Source organism: Archocentrus centrarchus, chromosome 5, assembly GCF_007364275.1.
Source record: "Archocentrus centrarchus isolate MPI-CPG fArcCen1 chromosome 5, fArcCen1, whole genome shotgun sequence".
In the NCBI taxonomy this organism is placed as follows: Eukaryota; Metazoa; Chordata; class Actinopteri; order Cichliformes; family Cichlidae; genus Archocentrus; species Archocentrus centrarchus.
The window spans coordinates 4,228,620-4,251,900 of NC_044350.1; positions in this window are offsets into that span (position 1 = coordinate 4,228,620).

Consider the following 23,281-nt stretch of genomic DNA (forward strand, 5'->3'; position numbering starts at 1 on the left):
TGCTGTGTTGGATCATTACACTGAATTAACATATTTCTCCACTGGAATACTCTATGACAACCCCTCAAGCTCAAACATCTGTAATAGTGATTTGAATACCAAGACCAAAGAAAACAGAGCACAGCATCAGCGTGTTTCAGTATGGAATCATAAATACTGGTGGCAGGGAGAGGATGCTGGACAGGCTTGGCATGCCCACATGTATCATAAGGTGGAGCATGATCCTCTCTGCGCCTCCAAAAATCAATGGCCATCTCTTTGGTTTTAGTGGTGTTCAACTCCAGGTTGTTGTTGATGCACAACCCTGCCAGCTCCTGTATTTTGTTCCTGTAGGCTGTTTCATCAACCCCTGTGATCAAGCCAACCTCCATGGTGTTGTTGGTGAACTTGATGATGGCAGTTGTACATGTAAAGGGCCCAATAGGAGGGGGCTCAGCACACACCCCTGACTGGAGCCAGTGCTGATTGTCTGTGTGGGGGAGTAGAGCTGACACACTTTAACAACTTGTGATCGTTTGGTTAGGAAGTCTTTGATCCAGGAGAAGATGAGGGTGAAAGTCCAGGTCAGCCAGCTTCTCCACCATGATGTCAGTGCTGATGGTGTTGAACAGTAATTGCTGAACAGCATCCTGAAGTAGGCTCCTGAGAGTTCCAGGTGTTCTAGGGTTGTATGGAGAACAGTGGCCATGGCGTCCTCCATGAAGCAAGTATAGCATTAAGTTACTTAAACTTCTGGGATATTGATCTGGTCAGTTAAGAAGCAGGAGGGTTGATAACACTAGGTAACACATTTCCAGTATAGTATAGATATCTAGCATGACTTCATTCCCACTGAGATCTGATGTGTTCTCAAATTGTACCTTTAATTTTCTTTTGAGCAGCATATATATTTGAACCTGTGTGTATACTTACCCTATGTGGATTAGAGAAAATCGAAAATAAATTCAAACTTGTGCACTCAATTCTTGTTTTGAGCAATCATTAAATATGTATGCTGTACAGTCATTCCATCCTGGAAAAAGGACAATTCAAAGAAATCACTGAAACAAATGTACTTTTGGCTGCTGCCACAAACTGTCACTAGTAGCTGGCAGTTTTACACTGCATGCCCTTCCTGATGCAACCCTATGACATTCATACCCATGATGAGTGTGTAAGCTTCTGACCACTGCTGTAAATGTATATTTGATTAAGCTGGACAAGTAAATGTTACAGAACACCAGACATGTGACTACACTGTAAAGTCCAATAACCTTCCTGACTTACATAAATTAGTTAACTTCACTTGAAAATTAAGCATATTACTTTCTATTAGCTTTTATCGAGTTACTAATAATTGCATGGTAAAAATCCCAGTTTCCTCATTGTTTGAGTAACAACAAAGAAAACAATGACATTATTTCACACAGTGCACTAAACTGTGCTGAGACTGCTGAAAAGAGAAGTAGCCACTTAGATATCCAGGCCTAGCAGGCCACATCAAGTCTTAACTTTCCCTGCATTTCCCTGCATGGTGGCAGTCAGCGAGGACACAAACTAAAGAGCATCAGAGCACTTAATGTTTACCATTTTTGGAGATTTGTTTTTGAGGAAAAATAAGACGAGCTATCAAACTTGTATTAAGTATGTTTACATTTATTTTGCAGTGCAGTCGTCATTATTTAACATTTGTTAAAGTTTGCTAATGCTAACTTAGGTGCTGCAGAATTACATTTAATTAATTATGTTGATAGATAAAATTCTACTGGCTGAATGTGTTAAGGCTTGTTTTGGTAGTAAACGCTAGCTATCCTTGCCACTGGCCACTGAGTGCCCAAAAACATATTTTATTTATTCCAACAGAAAGTAAAGTTATTAACTTGTTTGTGGTTTTGCTGAAGTTGACACAGTGAACACAGTTTGGTACTTGAGTTGTTTACAGCAGGTAAACTGGGAATAATGAAAGCATGGATTGTGTTACCTGCAGAGCCTACATGAAGCTTGTTGCAGCCACACAGCCAGGTTAATGAAAGGTCATATTTTACTTCAGTGTTCTCTCTATAGGTCATCTCCTTATTATTATAATATTCAACTAAGAATCTAAAATACCATGCAACATATGTGTAACTCCTGTAAAACCTACAGTAAGTTCCTATTTTAAAGCGATGTTGGAAATGTAGTGTTTTGTCAGGATTTGTGGTCCTTTGCTGTTGATAAGAATAAACCTGTAGATTTTCCCTTCTCCAGTCAGTAACTGTTAGCTGCATTGCATTTCTCACTAGTGTTTACTAAGTCAAGAGTACATATGACTGAAAATATTAAATACTCTGTACAGTTTTAATTTTGTTACTTACTTAAAAAAAAAACTTTTTTGTGTGCTTTTTCTTAGTAAGGTTAAATGGTTAGAATTTACATTGTAGATACACATTACACAGATGGGCATTTGCTACAAAAAAAAATGAAGAGGAGCAAGTGAGGAGCATCTGAAGAGTTTAAAGATCATTTAGGAGATAAAATGACACAAACAATACCAACAACAATAGAACTCACTGAATGTAAACTACAAAATGTTTGACTGACCAGAATGGCAGGACAATCTGGTAACAGAGAGAAACAGTGGAGTATATAATGATACTGGGAGATTAGCTGATTGGAAACAGATGGTACAGAAACTGTGGGGGAAACAATAAATGGTGCCGGTAAAACTAACTGTGATGCAAACCACTCATTTTTAAAATAGAACAGAAACGTAAACTGTGGCATAAGGGTACGAGAAAAATGAAGAAAAAATTCGTCCATATAATCATGCTGCATACGTATCCCATATGTTGCCTGTAACCTTGGGGGTTCTTGGTCTGTTTAAGTTAGTGGTTCGTGTTGTGTGTATTGCAGAACCTGAGTTTTCCCAGCAGAAAACTGCATCAGAACAAAGTGATTGTTCACTTCACCTCTCTAAGGTTTGGCTGACTGTAGGAATGTGGGATTCGATATTCACAGCTTTAATACATTTGTGAACCTCGACACAAATGCAGTGTCACAGTTAAGCCACCAGATGGCAGACAGGATACACCTATCCGGGTTGTGTGCTCAGACTCAAATCCAGTTGCTTTCCATTACTGATTCAATTTGGAGCTACACCTTATCTACAGGCATGTCTGGAGCTACTGTGAGGCAGTTTACTTGAAGCACAAAATGTGAGAAGAAAATAGATCACAGAAACTTCTCCCTCGGCATGTAACTGTGCGTGTCGAGAAGGTGAGAAGGAGAGGTTTGAGGACATCTTGGCATTTGTGCGTCCCTCCAAAGCCAGCCACTAATTTGTACTTTGTAAGAGTTAACAGCCTGAATAAGAGAAACTCCTCAATGGCTGCAGTAACAGAATTGCGGAAGGACTGGAGAGCTCCTGATGTGCAGAAAAGGCATCCATTAAACAGAGCAATACATTTCAGCTTATTTGCTTTGGGCAGTGGTTAAAGTGTTTATTAACATTATGTGATAATAATGGACTACACATGATTATACATTTTAGACTAGTTTATACTGGATGGAAACTACAACCATTCATTATGCATTTTAATGTGGATTATGATAATAGATGGACTCAAATAGACTTGGAGGCAATGTTAAAATGTTTATTTACAATAAAGAGAATAATAAGAAAGTACGTTTATCGGAGAAGGTAAGTACAGAGATTCCTCACTTGGGGCCCGAGTGATGAATCAATGGGAAGGAATCTTCTATAATGAATGAATCTGGAAACTGGTAAGTATGGTAAGATAGAGGCATATTTACAGGTGGTCAGTCTGAGGTACAGGAGGTGCTGTTGGAGAAGAGGCAGATTAGTATCACAGGTAGCAATCTGAGTCTTACCGATGCATGTCCTTGTTATTGCAAGTAGAGAAGGAGCCAGCTGGAAATATTCCAGACATGAATCCAGTAGCAGGTGGAGAGTGGGCAGTGTTACTTGTGAGTGAGGTGTCCTTATCTTCCAGATGTCCCAACCAAGTGAAGGAGGTTTAGTGAAAAAGAACACTTACACGTTTCAGATCATCAAACAGATTTTAGTATTAGCCAAATACAATACAAGTAAATAAACAATGCTGTTTTTAAATGATGATTTCATTTCTTAAGGGAAAACACAATCCAAACCTATGGTATCGTCGTGATTTCCAGGTCCAGCAGCTACACACACCAGGGAGAAGCTGGGGGATGATGACCAGAGATAGGCAGAACAGAAGTAAAACACAGAGTCAACTAGAGTCTGGTTCCCACCACAGGAGTGACAACGATCTTGTGGAGAATGGAAGTAAGAGTCAGTTCTTAAGTCCACAGCGGTAATGAAAAGATGGGAGATCAGTACAGTATGGCAGCTGAACCCAGGTGGCTCTTGGCCACGCCACCGTAGCAGGGCCAAGAGGAGATGCTAAGATTTCATGGATGTAGTGAAGGAGGACGTGTAGAGGGTTGTGTGATAGAGGAGGATGTAGGAATGGGTTGAGATGGAGGCTGGTGATCTGCTGTGGCAACTTCTGAAGGGAACAGCCAAAAGAAGAAGTTTCAGGGGGGTTTTTTTTGGTTAGTTTTTCCATCCATCCATCCATTTTTAATAACGTTATACAACATCAGTATTAGACAATCCATAAAATTTCAATTCCCTTCATTGTTCATTTTTTACACATTTTGCTAACATGCTAACAGGGAAGCTACAGTCATGAACATGCTGTGTCAGGTACGGATAATCTGAAGAACTAAACGCTCAGTGCAGCCAAAGAAAAAGACTGTGGTCACGATTGATATAAAGGCAAATTATTGATAATTATTATTAAAGCTCAGTAACAGGACATGAGAGTCATTAAACCCCAACATCACACACTACATTCTGCGGTGATATTAAACGACAACATGGGAAGCATAGGTATTAGTCACGACTTTAAAACTGCCAACAACTGATGCTGATTACACTGATAATCTCACAGTTTTAAGTTAGGAAATCTCGGGTCGACCTCAGCAGGAAAATACAGTCTGCCACACCATTAAAAACTTCTCAGGATTGGTTCAAGAAACCCAACAAAGAGCCTAAAACAGTGACACCCCCCCAACCCCCCTCCCCCCAAACTGCCCGCTTTGCAACCCAGTAGACTCACTGCCAAACCTCAACACAGACACTGCAGGACTTCTCCACAGGTCCTCAGTGTACGCCTCAGTGGATCGATGCTGTTCTGGCATATCACAGCAGACCTTCACCATTTTAAGCAGGTGATATCCTGGGGCTAAAGAGTTGGATTGTTCTAGCGTCTTCAGTTAATAAGCAATTATTCTAAATCTGATTGGCAGATAAATACATAATACCGTCGAGTAAATTTTTCATGTACTGTAGCCTCCAGCTGTTACCTCCATCATGTCAGCTGGAACATCATGGAGGTAATTGCTAAGTGACAAGAAAATAATGACATCCCACAGTCTATTTGCAATCTCAGCACACCTATTTGTTTCCTTGTGATGCCTTCATGGTGTACTTGTACTACGATTGCAGTACTTAAGCACTTAGCTAGTGCTAAAAAAGAGGATCTAACATAAACGGAATAAGGTCTTATTTCAAGTGCAACTGTTCAAACAGCTTAAATAAACAAAAAATAAACAAAAAAATAAACAGAACAACAAAAATCATTTATCTCCTGTTGAATTCAGTGAATCTAAGAGCAGCAACGCAAGTCAGCTGATCACAGCCTGTACACAAAGAAAAATCTACTGAAATTCAATACAAATTATTGTGACTGATTTTTAAGTGATTCTTTTCCACTGCACCAACTCTTAGGGTTCCACCACCTGCCGAATCAATCTTTAACCCCTGGCAAGACTCCTGTTTAATCAGCTGACTTCTTAAGTTCTCTGAAACCTCCGGCCAGCTGTGAGAATCACAAACATGATGAGACAGACTGAAGCCAAGTGTGTTGTCATCAGGCTGATCTTTCTGACAGTTCAGCTGTCAGAAAGATCAGCTGATGAAAGCTTTTCAATCAGCTGCAAATGATTGAAAACATAAAAAGGCTGAGAGGGTCACTGTTCTGTTGTAATGCCACATTCTAATCAAAGAAGTTAGAAGTTACAAAATATTGAACAGCCTGTTTCTTTTATTGTGTTATTCACAGCTTGGAAGCATTTTCATCATACTCTCAGGGTGACAGCAGCATACAGCATGGGTACAGTATGCCCATATAGATAAAACGGGTACCTTTGTATGCACTTTCATTACTAGCTGAGGAACTATTTTTGCTGTGGTACTGGTGTCTTTGAATGGTTTTAACATTCTGAATCTGCAACACTTTGTGCTTTTGACTGATGCGTAATCACAGCTCATGCCATTCCAGCTATCCCAGCAGTTTTCAGTATCAAGGAGTTGAAAACTTTGTCTTTTGGAGAAGTTCAAAAATTTTCCATGTCCTTCCTCATTAATATATTGTAAAAATGTTGTAATTATCTTATTGACCAAATGGCTGACCTCACGAAGCTTCACCCAGAGACCAACAGCAGTTTTATCAGATGCATTTACACCTGAGAATATACAGCACTATGAATCACAACAGGTAGGTGTGCATGTTTTGGATGTTGTATATGTTTTTTTTTTTTCATTTTTGGCCACAGCAGCTTTTTGTGACAGTGGAGAGAGACAGGAAATGGGGGAAAGACACAGCACCGGGCCGGGACGCCCGCACTGCAACGCAGCGTGTGTATGTGGTCGCCGGCTTCACCACTAAGCTACCCAGGCGCCTCGGATGGTGTATATCTTAAGGACTTCCACAGAGTATTATTAAAGAATAATTATCTGAAACTCCTGCACTGTGCAGTTTTAATGTTTGGGAGAGAATACAAGGTCATCTAAACCACATTTGTTTTCATTTACAGCACTTTAAAGTACTAGTAGTTACTATGATGAGCATGTTCGATACCCAATAGTCAGTTAAGCCTTGTTTCCTTGTTTATAGGTACTACCCCTGTGCTAACTAGTATACTGCGTTTATACAAAATATTACTGATAACCAGACCTATGGCAGTTGCTCATGTTACATTTCTGAGGCATCTTCCCACTTTCATTTAATGCAGTATTATTAACAGATGTGGGAAGTATTTTTTAGGTATCTGTACTTTCCTTACGTATTTACTTTTCTGACAACTTTTGACTTTTACTCCCTTCATTTTAACACAAATATCTGTACTTCTTACATTTGACAAACACATTTCTTACTTTAGGTTTAACACATCTGAGGGGAGTTATTCTTTAACATCACTGCACACCTTCAAACATCCAACCGATCTGAGGCTAAATGGAACAATAACACACGTAACACAAAAAAGCCAGTCTTATAGGTGCATCCTCCATCACCGGGACTTATCACAAATAAAGGGATGAAAAAGGCAAAACCATATCATTTATGTATCATTTCTAGTGCCACACTCAGGGATTAAAGTGGGCTGGAACAATTGCAGCTATCCATAAGTTGTGGTCCTTCTGGTACTTCTAGCAGTACAGAAGAGGAGCCAGCATAAAGGGAGTAATTTCAGTTGTAATGTTTCTAACAGTTTGACACACAAACTGTTTCTGTACAGCTTGTCACACAATGTGTCTGTTTGCTAAAGGTCCAGCTGCTATATTTCCCAGAGAGAGAAAAGAGAGAGAGATAACTTCATGCAGAGATGGAGAAAGAGATGTAACAAAGACAGGAGGGGAAGGTAAGGACTGCTCATTGATATTTGATAGACTGGAAATTTAAAGCTTGCGTGTCCTCATTCATTTGAGTTTTTTGAACAGATATACTGTGAAATGTCCTTTAAATTAAACTTGTATTATTCAAAGGTTGCAGTTTAATGCAGGATAAACAGGTTAGCTTGCAGTACTTTGGTGAAATTACAGTAAAGTGCTGGGTGCACAGTCACTGTGCTCGTCATGGTCTGTTAGGTTTGCAAACATGAATTGGAATTCAAGCTAATGATGCTTAGGGGCAGCAGAGGTGGTTAGCACTGTTACCTCACAGCAAGAAGGTCCTAGGTTTGAATCCACCATCTGGCTGGGGCCTTTCTGTGTGGAGTTTGCATGTTCTCCTCATGTCTGCGTGGGTTCTCTCCGGGTACTCTGGCTTCCTCCCACAGTCCAAAGAATGCAGTTAGTGGGGTTGTGTTAACTGATGATTCTAAATTGCCCAAAGATGTGAATGTGAGTGTAAAGGATTGTGTGTCTCTCAGTGTTAGCCCTGCAACTGACTGGTGACCTATCTAGGATGTACCCTGCCTCTCCCCCTCTCTCCCCCTGACTTTGATAAGCAGAAGAAGATAGATGGATGGATGGATGGATGGATGGAAATTCAGCCAAAAAAAATATTCAGAAGTCCTGGAGAACTATTGCTCAAGATCACTTTGAAAAATTCTAAGAAAGATTGGGCCCTTGGAAGCAAAATATAAATAAACTAGGGATAGCTCAAGACTTTTGCATAGTACTGTGTCTTGGTCCTGACAAGATAATAACTTAACTGTTTATAATAAGTCAAGTGCTTGTCATCATGCTTGGATTGTTTCCCATATGTGAACTTTAGTGTTTCCCATTTTGTTCCACTTGAATTTTACTTGCTGATTAGATTCAGTTTCAGTTTGTTTGTTTTTTTTTTTTACTTGCACTCACTGGATCAGGTTTAGGAATGAAAAGCTGCTTGGTTACGTTTTTGCACTAAAGCTTCTTAGTTAAACTTTAGAAAAGATTGTTGTTTGAGTTAAAGGATTCTCCTTCACAACATGAAAAATGACTTTTAACTCTAATTTATAATCAGAGGTGGCAAAAGTAAAGACATTTTTTACTTAAGCAGAAATACAGATATTGTGCTAAAAAAAAAAAAGTAAAAGTTGAAGTACTGGTTCAACTTCTTTACTCAAGTAAAATGGAAAAAGTACAGGTTCTAAAATGTATTCAAAGTAAGACAATAAAAAGTTGCTCTTTGAAGGACGTTTCTACCCGCTATTTTTTTGCAAAGCTAACTGAATCTTGTGCTATACAAACATAATAATAAAATATTATTACATGAAGATCCAAATATTATTCCAATCTAAATTCTAATTCTAATGAATAAATTCAGCTTGAATCTGTTATGTAGGACACAAACAGTGAAAGAGAATTAAAAAAAAAAATAAAGCTCTATTTTCTGTCGCCTACACTGCAGATGGGTGACTCTGCCTCACATCTAAACTAAAAAATGAGTACAGTCAGGGAATAAAGTGGCATTCAGCAGGTGTGGGAACCCTAAGATTAGTTACAGTGGCTCCATGTGGGAAAACAATTCCAGCTCAAGAACTTCTATTGTGAGCTGACCCAACCTGCTGCAGCTGCTGCTCTGAGGTTTACTGCTCTTTGTGGATGAACCAAACTGAACAAGATGTAAGTAGATGTTTCTTGGCAAACAGTAAACAGCTGATGCTGTCTTTATACCGTACCAAACAGTGTCCAGTTGGTTTTAAACCTGTTCATCATTTGAGCATAAAAGAGGCACCTAATTCAAGGGATTAATCAGTGTTGTGTCTATACAAAACAGACAAGTTAGCAAAGAACCAATCTTAAATTATCTTTAGACATTTTGTTACTAGCAGCCTGTTGGAAAAATACCCAAAATATTTTTTTTCCCATTTCTTTAGCTGAATCTATTAAACAAGCCAGAGGTAACAGACCTGGCATATTTGGGCAAGATGCGCAGTGTGTCTTACAAAAAATTTGAAGAAATTGGACAAGTGGAGGGCAGACTTTATATACACTGCTCAAAAAAATGACCAGACCTGAATCTGATTAAGCACATCTGGGACATCATGTCTCGCTCCATCCACCAACGTCACGTTGCACCACAGACTGTCCAGGAGTTGGCGGATGCTTTAGTCCAGGTCTGAGAGGAGATCCCTCAGGAGACCATCGGCCACCTCATCAGGAGCATGCCTAGGCGTTGTAGGGAGGTCATACAGGCACGTGGAGGCCACACACAATACTGAGTCTCATTTTGACTTGTTTTAAAGACATTACATCAAAGTTGGATCAGCCTGTAGTGTGTTTTTCCACTTTAATTTTGTGTGTGACTCCAAATCCAGGCCTCTATTGGTTAATAAATTTGATTTCCATTGATGATTTTTGTGTGATTTTGTTGTCAGCACATTCAACTTTGTACAGAACAAAGTATTCAATGAGAATATTTCATTCATTCAGATCTAGGATGTGTTATTTGAGTGTTCCCTTTATTTTTTTGAGCAGTGTATATACTGTACATACACACACACAGTAAATGAAAAATATCTGAAAGTCATGTTTTGAAGAAACAGGAAACCAATCCAGCAAAGACCTGAAACAGGACCTGCATCTGGCCCTTCTTGACAGCCACCCTTACACTGATGAGGCTTCAGTTGATCCATCTACTGTTCACTGAAGCCTCATCATGTGTAAGGGTGGCTGTCAAGAAGTCTTTCTTAATGTAGGGAAATAGAAGAAAAGGCTGAGGTACATAAATTAAACAAGAACTGGACTGAAAATCAATGGCAACAGGTCTTAGTGATGAATCTATATTTTAAATTTCTGGTTCAAATTGTCATCAGGAGGTCAGGAGAGAGGTACAACAGTGAGTGTCTATAGTCATCTGTAAAATACAGCAGAGGTTCTGTCATGGTTTGGGGCTGCATTTCTGCCAGTGGTGTTGGAAATCTTGTCAAAATTGATGGAATTATGAACGCAGAAAAGCACCATCAGATTTTGATCCACCACGCAAAACCATCTGGAAAGTGTCTGATTGGCAACAGCTTCATTTTGAAGCATGACAGTTATCCCAAACACACTGGTAATACAGTAAAAACATACCTCGATAGAAAAACACCCAATGCAACACTATCAGTCATGGACTGGCCTCTCCAGAGCTCAGACCTCAACATTATTGAAGCACAGAGACCAGAACAAAAGACAGCCAACATCCAAAGAAGAGCTTCATGAAGCCCGGAGAATTTTTCCTGAAGATGACTTAAATCTACAGGAAAGCTGCCTAAGAGAGTTCAAGCTGTATTGAAGAACAAAGGAGTTTGTGATGGACAACATTTGGTCGTACCAAATATTGACTTTCAAGTTTTTTAGAACTGTACAAACTGTTTTTGCTTTACAAACTATTTTCGTTTATTTTTGCACATTTTGATTTCCATTTTTTCTACCAAAACATAACAGGTGGCTCAAGACTTTTACACAGTATTGTATGTTTTAGTGCAGGTTTGTAGATATTAAAAGGCCTGTGATACAAATAACTTTTGCTCTTTTTTTCAAAATTTTTTCAAATATTTTATTGTAGTTTTAATAGCAAATACAACAGCCTTGTGGTCACTGATGTGATCACTTTTATACTGCAGCAGAGGAAACAGGACATGTGCACTTGTTTGGAAGATATTCTTACATTCACTTTTTACAATTCTGACAACTTGTGATCCTGAAACTTTGATTTTCCATCACCTCCCTCATAGTGTCTAACGAACTGACACGCACACACACACACACACACACACACATACACACACACTATACCGAAAAGCCCATAATGGAAACAATGAAGTGCTGGAGAAAGCTGCTTTTGTAAGTGGAGCACACACAGCTTGCCCGACCGGATTTTCTACAAAATCCCTCAATTGAATTTTTCTTTCTGCGAGGGGAAGACGTTGCTCTCCTTCCATCCCAATATCCCTGAGCAAACACTTGCGTCAGCTGTTTGTGTTTGCCAATACATTATGACTATGAATATTTTAAAGGCAAAATGGAGCTCTGTAACTGCAGTCACTTTGAGGAGGAACCGGTGTTCTGCATTTATTCACATGCATTTCACTTAGCATCACAAAATTATACAGCTTTTGTCAGATAATTTTCTTTTTTTTCCTTCTCCAAGAGATTCTGAAATACCCGAATCAGCAGAGATCAGCTTAAACTAAAATAGTTTATTTTTACTGTAAAACTTTGTTCTATTAAAAAACATACTTTAAGGATCTCCCAGAAGCCTCATTAAAATCTAAAAACTAGCTTTTGTTCGATAAATGTTTTTTTTGTCAGGCCTCTTAGTCTCCGGGTGAAAATAAATTCACAACAAGTCTTAAATTTCAGTTTTAAAGTGTTGCTCATGGCCACTGGGTAGAAGCGATACTGTCACTGGAGGGAGGTTCAGTTAAGGGACAGCAGCTGCTGCTAGTGGAAGTGATTGCATGTTTAATAGTCGGATTTGAATTGCTTCAGTGCTTTTCAGGTGAATGAAGCATACCGTTATCAGTAATGTTTATTTTCTGTGCCCTTTCTTTGTACTTGATGTCTATCAGTGGCATTATTGATTAGCAGAACAGCAGCAGCTGTTCAGACCGTTGTGAGCAGGGAACGTCCCTCCGTGTCATTCAGCCATGTTTACTTGAGCTGATATAAATTGAGTGAATGCAATTGATTTTGGGCATTTGCCTTTCAGCAAGGGGGAAGTTAGTGGAAAAAGGAAGAGACGGCAGCACCTCGGTGTAGCAAAGAGGAGGAGAAAGAAATGTGTGTGAGAGCGATAGAGACAGACAGATGGTGTTGCTACACAGGAACCTGGCCTAATGTAGTTTCATTCAGCCCTTATCACCGCTGGCAGCATTTGGCGCAATTTAAACAGATAGAGGGAAGAGTAAATACAGTGATGCTCTAAAATAGTTTAGTACACATTTCACAACATATTTTACAACCCACTGACTTTGCCTCAAAAATATGCCAAATTGCACTATTTAGATTTTATCTGATGTTGGTGGTAAATTAATATGGACATGACCATTGTGACATGTTAGGTTTAAAATCTCATTTTTTGTAGTCACAATTATGGTGTAACTGTTGGATCAACTGCCACTGAGAGATATTTACGCCCCCAACAGGTGATTTGAATTATAAGAATCTTGATGGTCCTTCAGAATTTCACTTATACTTTACATTTGTTATTTTTTCATCCATTTGGGGACATCACCTTTCTGCTGAAAGTCTGCATGTTCTCGCTCTGTCTGGGCACTCCTGCTTCCTCCCAAAGTCCAAACACATTCTTGTTAGGTTACCTGGTGATTCTAAATCAGCAGTAGGTGCTGATGTGACAGAGTGTGGTTATCTGTCTGTCTGTGTTAGCCCTGCAATGGACTGGTGACCTGTCCATGTCGTACACTGCCTCACGCCTAATGACAGCTGGCGTATGATCCAGGTACCTGCAGCAAAGTGGATCAACACATGCAGGTTTTTAGCAAGACATTGATGTGTCACTGTTATAGTTGATCATGAGCATCTGGGAAAATAGGAGTGGGTTGTTGTATTGTGGCTGATGAAAGCAATGCGAGCTGGCAGAATGGAAATTGCAGGAAGCTGGAGATAGCTAGCTTTAGTTCTAGTTGATTATATGGGAAGGTAGCAGTTAATAGCTCAGTCACTCTAGAATAAAAATAGGACAGCAACCTCATTGTTAAAAATGAAACAGAAAAAATTGGTGCCTGGTGATTGCATTGAATTTTTTGCTGCTGGATACAGATTGCAAGTAGTTGTGGCAACCAACTGGTTGCCTAGAGGTTAAGCATGCAGCATCCTCAACCTCTAGGTGACCAGTTTTAATCACAAGGTGATTGCACAGGTGGAAGGCAACCTGTCTCCAGACAATTATGGTCCGACTCTGTACTGACTGCAATCACTCAGATAGTTTATAAATATAGACAGATTGCCAACACATTGCAATTGATCTGAGTCCATCTGCGCCAATGACAGCAACTCATCTGTGATGAGAAATAAGGGGACTCGACTCAGCTGGTCCCCAGCTCTTTGTATTCTGATTATATTCCTATATGAAGGTAAGGTTGTTGAGTGGCTGTGTCACTTTGCAGCTAAATCGCTGTCCTGCAGCAACTACGTCTTTATTTGTGGAGGAATTTCAGATGTTCTGTTTCTGGTCAATGAGGTTCTGGCTGGACTCTGACTGTCAGTTGCTGATGTGAATTTCTGTTTAATATAAGGTATGTAATTGCCAACTTGACCCAAACTGATAGCAGACTGATTCCGTCTTCTTGCCATTTTATCACAGTCTTGGTATACCAAAGTCTCTTTGGCAACAAAAACTGACTGCAAGTAGTCACAGACTTTGTCCCCATCTTTGAAGCAACCATTTCAAAGGCAACAAGTTTGTAAGTTCATTGCACACGGTTGCAAACATTTTGGTAATGCCACAGTCTCCAACCACTGTTTTGCCTAGTGTGACTGCAGCATAACACCTTATAATTTATGATTTGCAGTCAAGTGGATGGTGTTGATTTCAGAATAATTGGCATGCCATCGAATCCTAACAAACATGTTATTCCAGAAGCCACAAATAATGGAACCAGTTCTCCAGATAAACAGGCTACAATTCTGAGTCCTTGTGATCCATAACAGCAGGTAAACCTGCAGAAAACTGCAAATGTCATATTCTGACAAAATGTGCCAAATAAAGACCCCTAAAATAATAATAATTCATATTATGTAGCTGTGGCATGGCAACAGGACTGTACATGTCTTAGCTCTGCTGATGTCTTTTTTCTTTTGTAATTGAATTGCAAAATGGACTTTGAAGCATTTTTGCATGTTTAGCATAAAAAAAGTAACTGGTATTTCAAAGCTACTAGTACAACTGTTGTTCCTTCAGCTGTATCTAAAGAGCTGACATTGACATATGGTAAGGATCCAGTAGATGTCACTGCTTTATCCCTGTTACACAGTTAACCTTTCTTGGCTCTGTATTTCTCCTCAGTTTGATTTATACATACTCAACACATCAGTTTTGCACCGGAAACAAAATGTCAAAACATATCGAACAAAACTCTGATGAAGCAAGGTCATCTTTTATCACCCATTTTAAAAGAGATCATTTCCAGCACGGGAAAAATGAGCTCTGCTGTAGCGTCTGTACAGATTGCTCTTGTATGTTTCTTGAGGCATTGTTTGCTATCAGCAGCAGATATTTATGGCTACCCACTAACTCAATTTCCTCACCTTCGATTACAGTGGGTGGTAATAGTTATTGGTCTGTCCTTGCTCTTAAAAATGTTGAAGTCAAAGAAGAATTCATCACAGCATGACGCAAAGTCTTCGGTAACATGACTGCATCCATCCACCCTCGTTGCTGCTGAGGGCTATAAGGTTGATCCATGCAGGCTACAACATGACTTTAATAAATCTGCAGTTTTTGGTTTCTTTACACTAAAGAAAAGTAATAAAATATTCACAGGAATCTGCAGCTGTTACCATAAGTGGCAAGACACTTTTCTAATCATTATATTTTACGGGCTTATTTTCTGTAAATTGCTTCATGTACCAATGTTACTACAGGGCCTTATAAGATCTAATTTCATTTCCAACAGAGCATATGAAATCAGTTTAACTGCAATACTAATTATAAGATCTTTGGCTTTATGATTTAGTCATAATAAGAGTCATTATTAATTATTATTTTGTTTTAAACTTTCCACCCAGTTACACAAGCATTTGTGTAAATGTTTCAGTTGGTACTTAAAGTTAATTATGTAAGCTTGTATTAACAGAGAAAGAAGCACATAAGCACTCACTTTAAAGAAAGCCTAGTAAAACATATATATGAGTGCTGGGCTTCATGAAGAAAACCAAATATCTGCTGCATTATGCCACCGTACATAAAAAGATAAAATGGCTGTTTCATTTCTTGAACCTCTGACATAACAATTATCAAGCTATGGCTTTTTGTGCATTTGTATGCAAAACCTATAGTGTGTCAATGAAAGTATAATCTAGCCATCAATTCATCCATTTTCTACCATTTGTCAGGGCCTGGGTTGCAGTGGTAGGTCAAAGCAGCAATGCCCTGACTTCTCTCTCAATGGCTACCACCTCCAGGTCCTCTGGAGAGGACACCAAGACATTATCAAGCCCCCCCTAATGAGACTGAATCTCTCCCATGTTTCCTACTTTAGGGTCTCCTCCCAGTACGACATTCCGGAAACACCTAGCCTATGAGGCATCCAAGAGCCCGTACCAACTTGACCAACGTTTTCAAGGAGCCTTTTCTGGATGAGTGAACTCTAACCTATCTCTAAGGCTGAGCCCAGACACCCTTCAGAGGAAGTTCATTTCTGCCTTTTTTATCAATGATCTTGTGACCTATGTGAGGTTGGGTAGGTCAACCATGCTTTATGCTCAGCTCTCTTTTGCTAAAAGAGACCAAACTGACTTCCAGATCACTGCAGACACTGTGACAATTTCCTGGTCCAGGGATACTGCCTCTGGCCCCAACATACATGTACTTCACCTCCCCTTGAATTAGCAACTCCTCCCCAACTTAGGGTGGGCAATCCACCCTTTTCTGTCTGGGAATCATGGCCTTTGGCTTGACGGTGCTAAGTCTCATTCATGCTGCTTTGCAATTCCTGCACATGCCCCAGCACAAGCTGGAGGTTACCGCTCAATGAGGTGAGCAGAGCCACATCATCCCGAAAAAGTAAAGACGTGTTCCTGAGACCGCTGAAAGTGCCCTTTGCATGCACCTTAATTTCTTGCTAGCAATGTAAACCAAACTCTTGCTACAGTCGGGGAGGGGGGGTGGGGGTGGATAAAAGGGACACATGTCCTCTCTACACAAATCACATGTTGACTCATTATGCAAACTCCCACACATGAAAAGTTAGGAATTGCAGCTTTAATACCAAGAAATATGTCATTTTAGGTGCATGGTAAGAATCCATCAACAGCTTACAACAACAACATGTTTGTTTCTTTGCAGCTCATCTGATGGCTGAGCTGGCTCCTCACCTCCTGCTGTCTCTCTGAGGGGAGGAATGGAGAGAAATTATCATCTCTCGTGGTACTGAGTAATACATTTTATTTAGTGCTACATATTTATCCATTGGGTGATTTACATTTTACTTGTGGTGATGCAAAACGCTGTCTGAGCAGATGTGAAATCTGGAAACTATTTGAGTGATTATTAGATTTACATCTCTTGAGGCACATGAGTTGATTTATACTTTCAGAAATTCTACTGCAGGGAATACAGTAACTACCAATGACAAATCTGTTAGGGTACAATATCAAATTATGCAAAAGACTTTGAACTTACTTGACCAGAAATGTCCTCCCAAGAGAAATGGCACAGTGTCAAAGAAATTACTCAAGAATTGACTCTTGTCCATTAGAAGCAAAGGAAGAAATCCACAACATAAGTGATGGTGATGAACACAAAAGATCAGTGTTTGCTTTTTGTTTCCTTTTAGTAGTTTGAATTGGTTTCTTTTAACAATCCTTCTCTAAACCTTAATTAAGTGTTTACAAATGTAACCTGTCATGGTCCCTCCTGTCCTCCACTGCTGCCCTGCCACCTTTCTCTCCCTCAGTCTGACCTTTCCTTCTCTGTGTGTCCCACTGTGTTTGCATGTCTGTTGTGTCTTGTGTGTTCCACAGTCCATCACCATCATTGGCAATCACTCATCTGCTGCAAGAAAAGTTCTGGTTCCTCTTCCCATTCCTGGCCAGATTGTTTTGCCAATTTAAGTGGTGGGACTGCTCAGACTTCCTCGTGTTATAATGTTGTTTGTTCTCATTGCGTTTTTGAATTGTATTTTTTTTTCACCAGACTTACAATTTACCTGTGTGATGTTCTGCATTTGGGTTCTCTGGTTATGGAAACATTGTGGTTTGAATAGTTTGCTATTTTGGGATATACACATATTTAGTTGTTTTTTGTTTTCTATCTAGTCCTTAATGGGTTTTAAAAGCTAGTAAAAGTCAAAGTTAGTAAAACATTAAGTACACTCATTTTTTCTGGTTTCAGTAGCTTGTAGAACCACCTTTAGCATGGTGGCAGCAGTAACTTAAAGTAATTGTTTACTGTGTGACTTTATCAGTCTCTTACATATTTACAGAGGAATTCTGACCCACTCTTCTTCACAGCATTGCTTCAGTTCATTGAGGTTTGTAGGAATTCATTTATCTACAGCTCTCTTAAAGTGAGGCACAGATATGCTGTGTTTGGTTTTCACCAAATATAGTGCTGTCCGTTATGGCCAAATATCTCCACTTTGGTCTTATCTGTCCAAAGGACATCAATCCAGAAGTCTTGTGGTTTGTTCAGATGTGACTTTGCCAGCCTAAGTCATGCTGTCGTTCTTTTTAGGGAGACCAGGCTTTCTCCTGACAACCCTTCCAAACAACCTGCACTTGTTCAGTCATTTTCTAATTGTACTGTCATGAACTTTAATATTTAACACGTTAACTGAGGCCTCTGGAGTCTTCAGATGAACTGTTTGGGTTTTTTGTGATTTTTCTGAGAATTCTATGCTCTGTACTTGGGAGTGAATATGCTGGGATGTCCACTCCTGGGAAGATTGGCAACAGTCTTTAATGTTTTCCACCTTTGAATAATCTTTCTCACTGTAGAATGACAGACTTCAAATAGTTTGGAAATGACCTTATAGTCTTTACCAGATAGATGGGGAGGAACAATCTCTTCTCTAAGGCCCCGTTTACACGACGCCGTTTCAAAATGAAAACGGTGTCGTTTTGATGCGTTCCGTTTACACGACAAAGGAGTGAAGACGATGTGTTTCGGAAATGGGGTCCAAAGTGGAGCGTTTCAGAAACGCACCGGCTTGCGTTCTTGTGTAAACGCTTGAAACCGGGGTGATTTGAAAACGGGTGACTCGCACATGCACACTATGGTTGCGACGGCCACAGTTTCCCACGCATGCGCAAATTGATAAACAGTACTTGCGGATTCACGAGTGCTTCTTGTGCTTTTCTTGTGTTTTTACCGTTTTGTAATTCAGCATTGTGTGCACCAGCGATCCAACCTCATCGTCAGTCCACACAAAACCTCTCACATTGGCCGTTTTGTAATTAATGAACGATTTGCCGCGCTTCCTACTGTGTCCCTCCACGCATGCGCGTCTTGTGTAAACAAGCTTTGCAAAAAGAAAATCAACGCCAACTTGTGGCCTGGCATGGGAACCACATCGTTTTCATCGTTTCACGTGTCATCTTGTAAACACAGATCGTTTCTGAAACGCTACCGTGTAAACGGAAGGCCGAAACGCATCAAACGACACCGTTTCCAGTGGAAACGGCATCGTGTAAACGGGGCCTAAGATCATTGCTGACATTTTTTTCTCCTTGGTATTGTGTTAACACACACCTGAATGCTCCAGAGCTTTATTCCAGGAAGCAGGTTTAGATTAACACTGAGTTTAACTCTGAAAAGCAGGAAACTCGGGTTTTCTGTTCCAGAAAGAGAGTTAACTTCAACTCTGAGTCAGTTACCAGGGTAACGGACTCTGTGGACATAACCTACTTGCTGGTAGATTTTATCTGTCCCTGCCCTCCTACTGCTGAGCCTGGAGCAAAGTTGGAAGCACAATTAATTTGCAGCGCATTATGTCGTGAGAGGATTTTAGGACCCCAATTAGATGTTTTTGCATTTCCAAATGAGGACTTTATTGAGCGTTACTGTTTCTCTTCATAATCTTTAATGTATCTGGACAACATCCTCAGCCATACATTTCAAATATAACGCAGTCACACTATCACATCAGAGCAAATTCTTTGGGAGTTTCCTGTATGACACAGGTGAACATATTGGGAAAGTGACGGCTTGCCTTACTCTAAATTACCTGCTCCAAAGTTTTGTAGTATTCCTGGGCCATAAGCCAACAAGGCCTATCAAACAGCATAGCAGGTGATTGATGTATAAATTATTTAGTTGCACTTCATGATTATATTTAAAATTGTCTTTTGTTCTTCCTGCTGCAGTCTCAGACTGGAATCGCTAATTAAACTTAGTCTTGCAGGGTTTCCCGCTGTGATTGGCTGCATTGATGACACTCACATCCCTCTCACTGCTCCTTCAGTAAATGAAGGCGACTATGTGAATAGGAAGTCATATCCCAGCATTAATGTGCCATTATTGGGTCAAGGTCAAAAAAGAAAAAAAATCCAGAAAAATAAATAAATAAATCCCTATCTTTAACAAATGGCAAAATATACAGAATCACATCTCTCTTAAAACTGGATTGTTTTTTTTGTCCCCCTAAAAATATGTTGATACTCGCCGTACGCACGCAGCAGGACATCCATTTCAGGTTGGGTGAATTAAGTTGAGCATTTTTTTCAGCCCAGTTGCCATGGTGAATCGTAGAATCAGCACTCCATTGATGATGGCTTTGTATAGGCATCACACACGCTCTTACGTCGGGGTGAACATACTCAGAGTTGATTAACCTAACTTTGATTAGCTGTTTTGGAACAGGAAACTCCGAGTTGCCGATCTCAGAGTTAGAGGTTATTTTTAAATTCAGCGTTTGTTGAACATGCTTCCTGGAACAGAGCCCAGATCAGCACACTGCCAAAAACCTCTGCTTTTATAGAGGTGCTCAGACTTCCTAATGATCAGTTAATCAAGTGCATTTGATTAGCAGCACCTGGCTGCTACTTACCCTCTTAATTCCTGTGGAAGCAGTAAGCGTGTACTTAGTTTTTCACACTGCTTCTATATTTTCATTTCATTTCATAAACCTTTATTTATCCCCAAGGGGCAATTTAAATGCACACAGAGCAACAACAGTATAACTATATAAGTCCTACAGTAAAAAATAAAAATAAGAATAAATAGAGGAACAAACCGCACTGCGATCATACATATATATTCCTAATATATCTATAACATATCACATCAGATTAGTTAGTATAATAAATAGATAAAGTAAATGCAGTGCTTCATATGGACAATGCAGATAAATAAAGAATGGTGTTTCAGCAAACAATGTATTTGAGCTGCAACCAATTTAACCTCAACATGATTAAAAAAAAGCCACAACATGGGGAAAAAACAAAACAAAACAAACAAAAAAGCCCCAACTCTGAACTACATGTTCAAGAGCTGAACAGCTTTGGGAATAAAGGTCGTTCTCCTTCTCTGAGTTTTACATCGAAGCCTCCGGCCTGAGGGAAGCCATTCAAATGCTGAGTGAAGAGCATGAGATAGGTCCTGGATGATCTTATGTGCTAATCTATATACCAGCTGATCATACACCTGAGACAAGTTCCTGAGCGGCAGGCCAATTATTTTCCCACAAGTGGTGATAATCCTGTGCAAGCGGTTCCTACACTGGAGATTGGTAAAGTGGAACCAGCATGTGATAGAGAAGGTGATTATACTTTCCATAAATGAGCAGTAAAACATCCTCATAGATTTTGCACTTACTCCAAAGGAGTTAAGCTTTGTGAGAAGGTACAGTCTCTGGTGGCATTTCCGGATTATGGTTCTCAGTGTTGGCTGCAAATTTAAGATGACAGTCAAAGATGGTGCCCAAGTACTTATATTCCTCTACTATTCCAACAGGCACGCCATGGATAGTTGTAGTAAGCACTAAAGCTGGATCATACTTCCTGTTGGAGAAAATCACTATCATGTCCTTAGTTTTACTGACATTTAGCTCGAGACATGAGTTGTCACACCAGTCTACAAACTCCTTTAGTGCTGTACCATGGTTTTGCGATGTGTCTGATAACAGAGATAAAAGGACTGTGTCATCAGCGTACTTAACTAAAAAGGCGTTATGATGGCTCGGTCTGCAATCATCAGTGTATAAGATGAAGAGAAGCGGAGAGAGGACGCAGCCCTGGGGGGAGCCAGTTGAAGTGTATCTTAACTCAGAGTAGGTATTGTTGACCAGCACTCTCTGAGGTCTAAGTGTTAAAAAATCCAGTATCCATAAGATGAGCTGATCCTCCAGGTGGAAATAAGACAGACGTTTGTGAGCCAAGATGTGGGGTTGAAGAGTATTAAAAGCTGATGAGAAATCAGCAAACAGGAGTCTATCCATGGTGTTAGGCCGTTCCATGTTTTTGTGAATCGTGTCCAAGATAAATACTTTGGCATCATCAACACCTCTATTCTTACAGTAAGCAAACTGGAGAGGATCCATCAATGAGTTGGTGACATCTATTATATGGCGCTTTATAATCCTCTCCATAGCCTTCATCACCAAAGAGGTTAAAGCTATCGGTCTAAAATCACTGAGTTGCTTAGCTGAGCTCATTTTAGGGATGGGAATGATAGACTGCTTCCATAATTGTGGAACTGAGCAGCTTTCAAGAGAGCGCTGGAACAGTTTTTTAAACACACCACCAAGCTGTTCAGCACAGTGCTTAAGCACACGGCCACTGATATTGTCTGGGCCAGACGAGCTAGTGTCTTTGGTCCTCTTAAAGGCTCTTATCACCTCAGCACAACTGAAGTTGAACGTGCCATTTCTAGGATGAAGTGTGGTTTGGATTCTCTCTAACTGAGCTGAATTATCCCTCTCAAATCTGCTGTAAAAACAGTTGAAGTCATGAGGTAAGGATACAGGGTTGCATCCATCTACCTGAATTATATTTTGGATGGAGACATTATTTACAGCAGCCATGTTTTTGAGTCCCTTCCATGCTGAGCGAAGATTGTTTTTTGTAAAATATTCCTCTATCTTGTTTTTATATTTGCATTTTGCATTTTTTATAGCTAACTTGACTTCTTTATTTACCTCTTGTTTTGTGTTCAGAGCCAGTATAAAAAATCCTTTTCTTTTTGTTGAGGATTGCCTTAAGCTCTTTGGTGACCCAGGGCTTGTTATTAGGAAAGATAGTGATAGTTTTTGTGGGAATAATGCTGTCTACACAAAAGGAAATATATGATGATACAGTTTCAACTTGCTTAATGTCATGAGAGGAACTAAGCAAACTGTCCCAGTCAGTAGATTCGAAACATCCCTGAAGAACCGAAATACTGTCCTTAGTCCATTGTTCGAGGTTTTGTACGACTTTTTTTTACTCTTTTAATAATTGGGGTGTATGCAGGAACAAGGAGGGTGGTGTTGTGATCGGCAGAACCAAGAGGGAGAAGAATTACCGACCTATATGCATCCGAGACTGACCCAAAGCATTTGTCTAGCGTCTTATTCTTGCATGTGGTACAGGTGACGTATTGCTGAAAACTTTTAAGATCTTTCTCAGGGCAGCAGTGATTGAAGTCACCCAGAATACATTTTGGTGCATCGGGTGAGCTGCGCTCCAGTTTATTCAGCAAATTAATAATATGTTCCATAGCAGTGGAAGCGTTGGCTCTTGGATGAATGTACACCAGTATAAAGAACAGTTGAGGAAATTCTCTTGGTAGGTAATAGGGACAAAGAGAAACGGCCAGAAGTTCAATGTCCGTGGTGCATAGTTTCTCCCTTACAATAACCG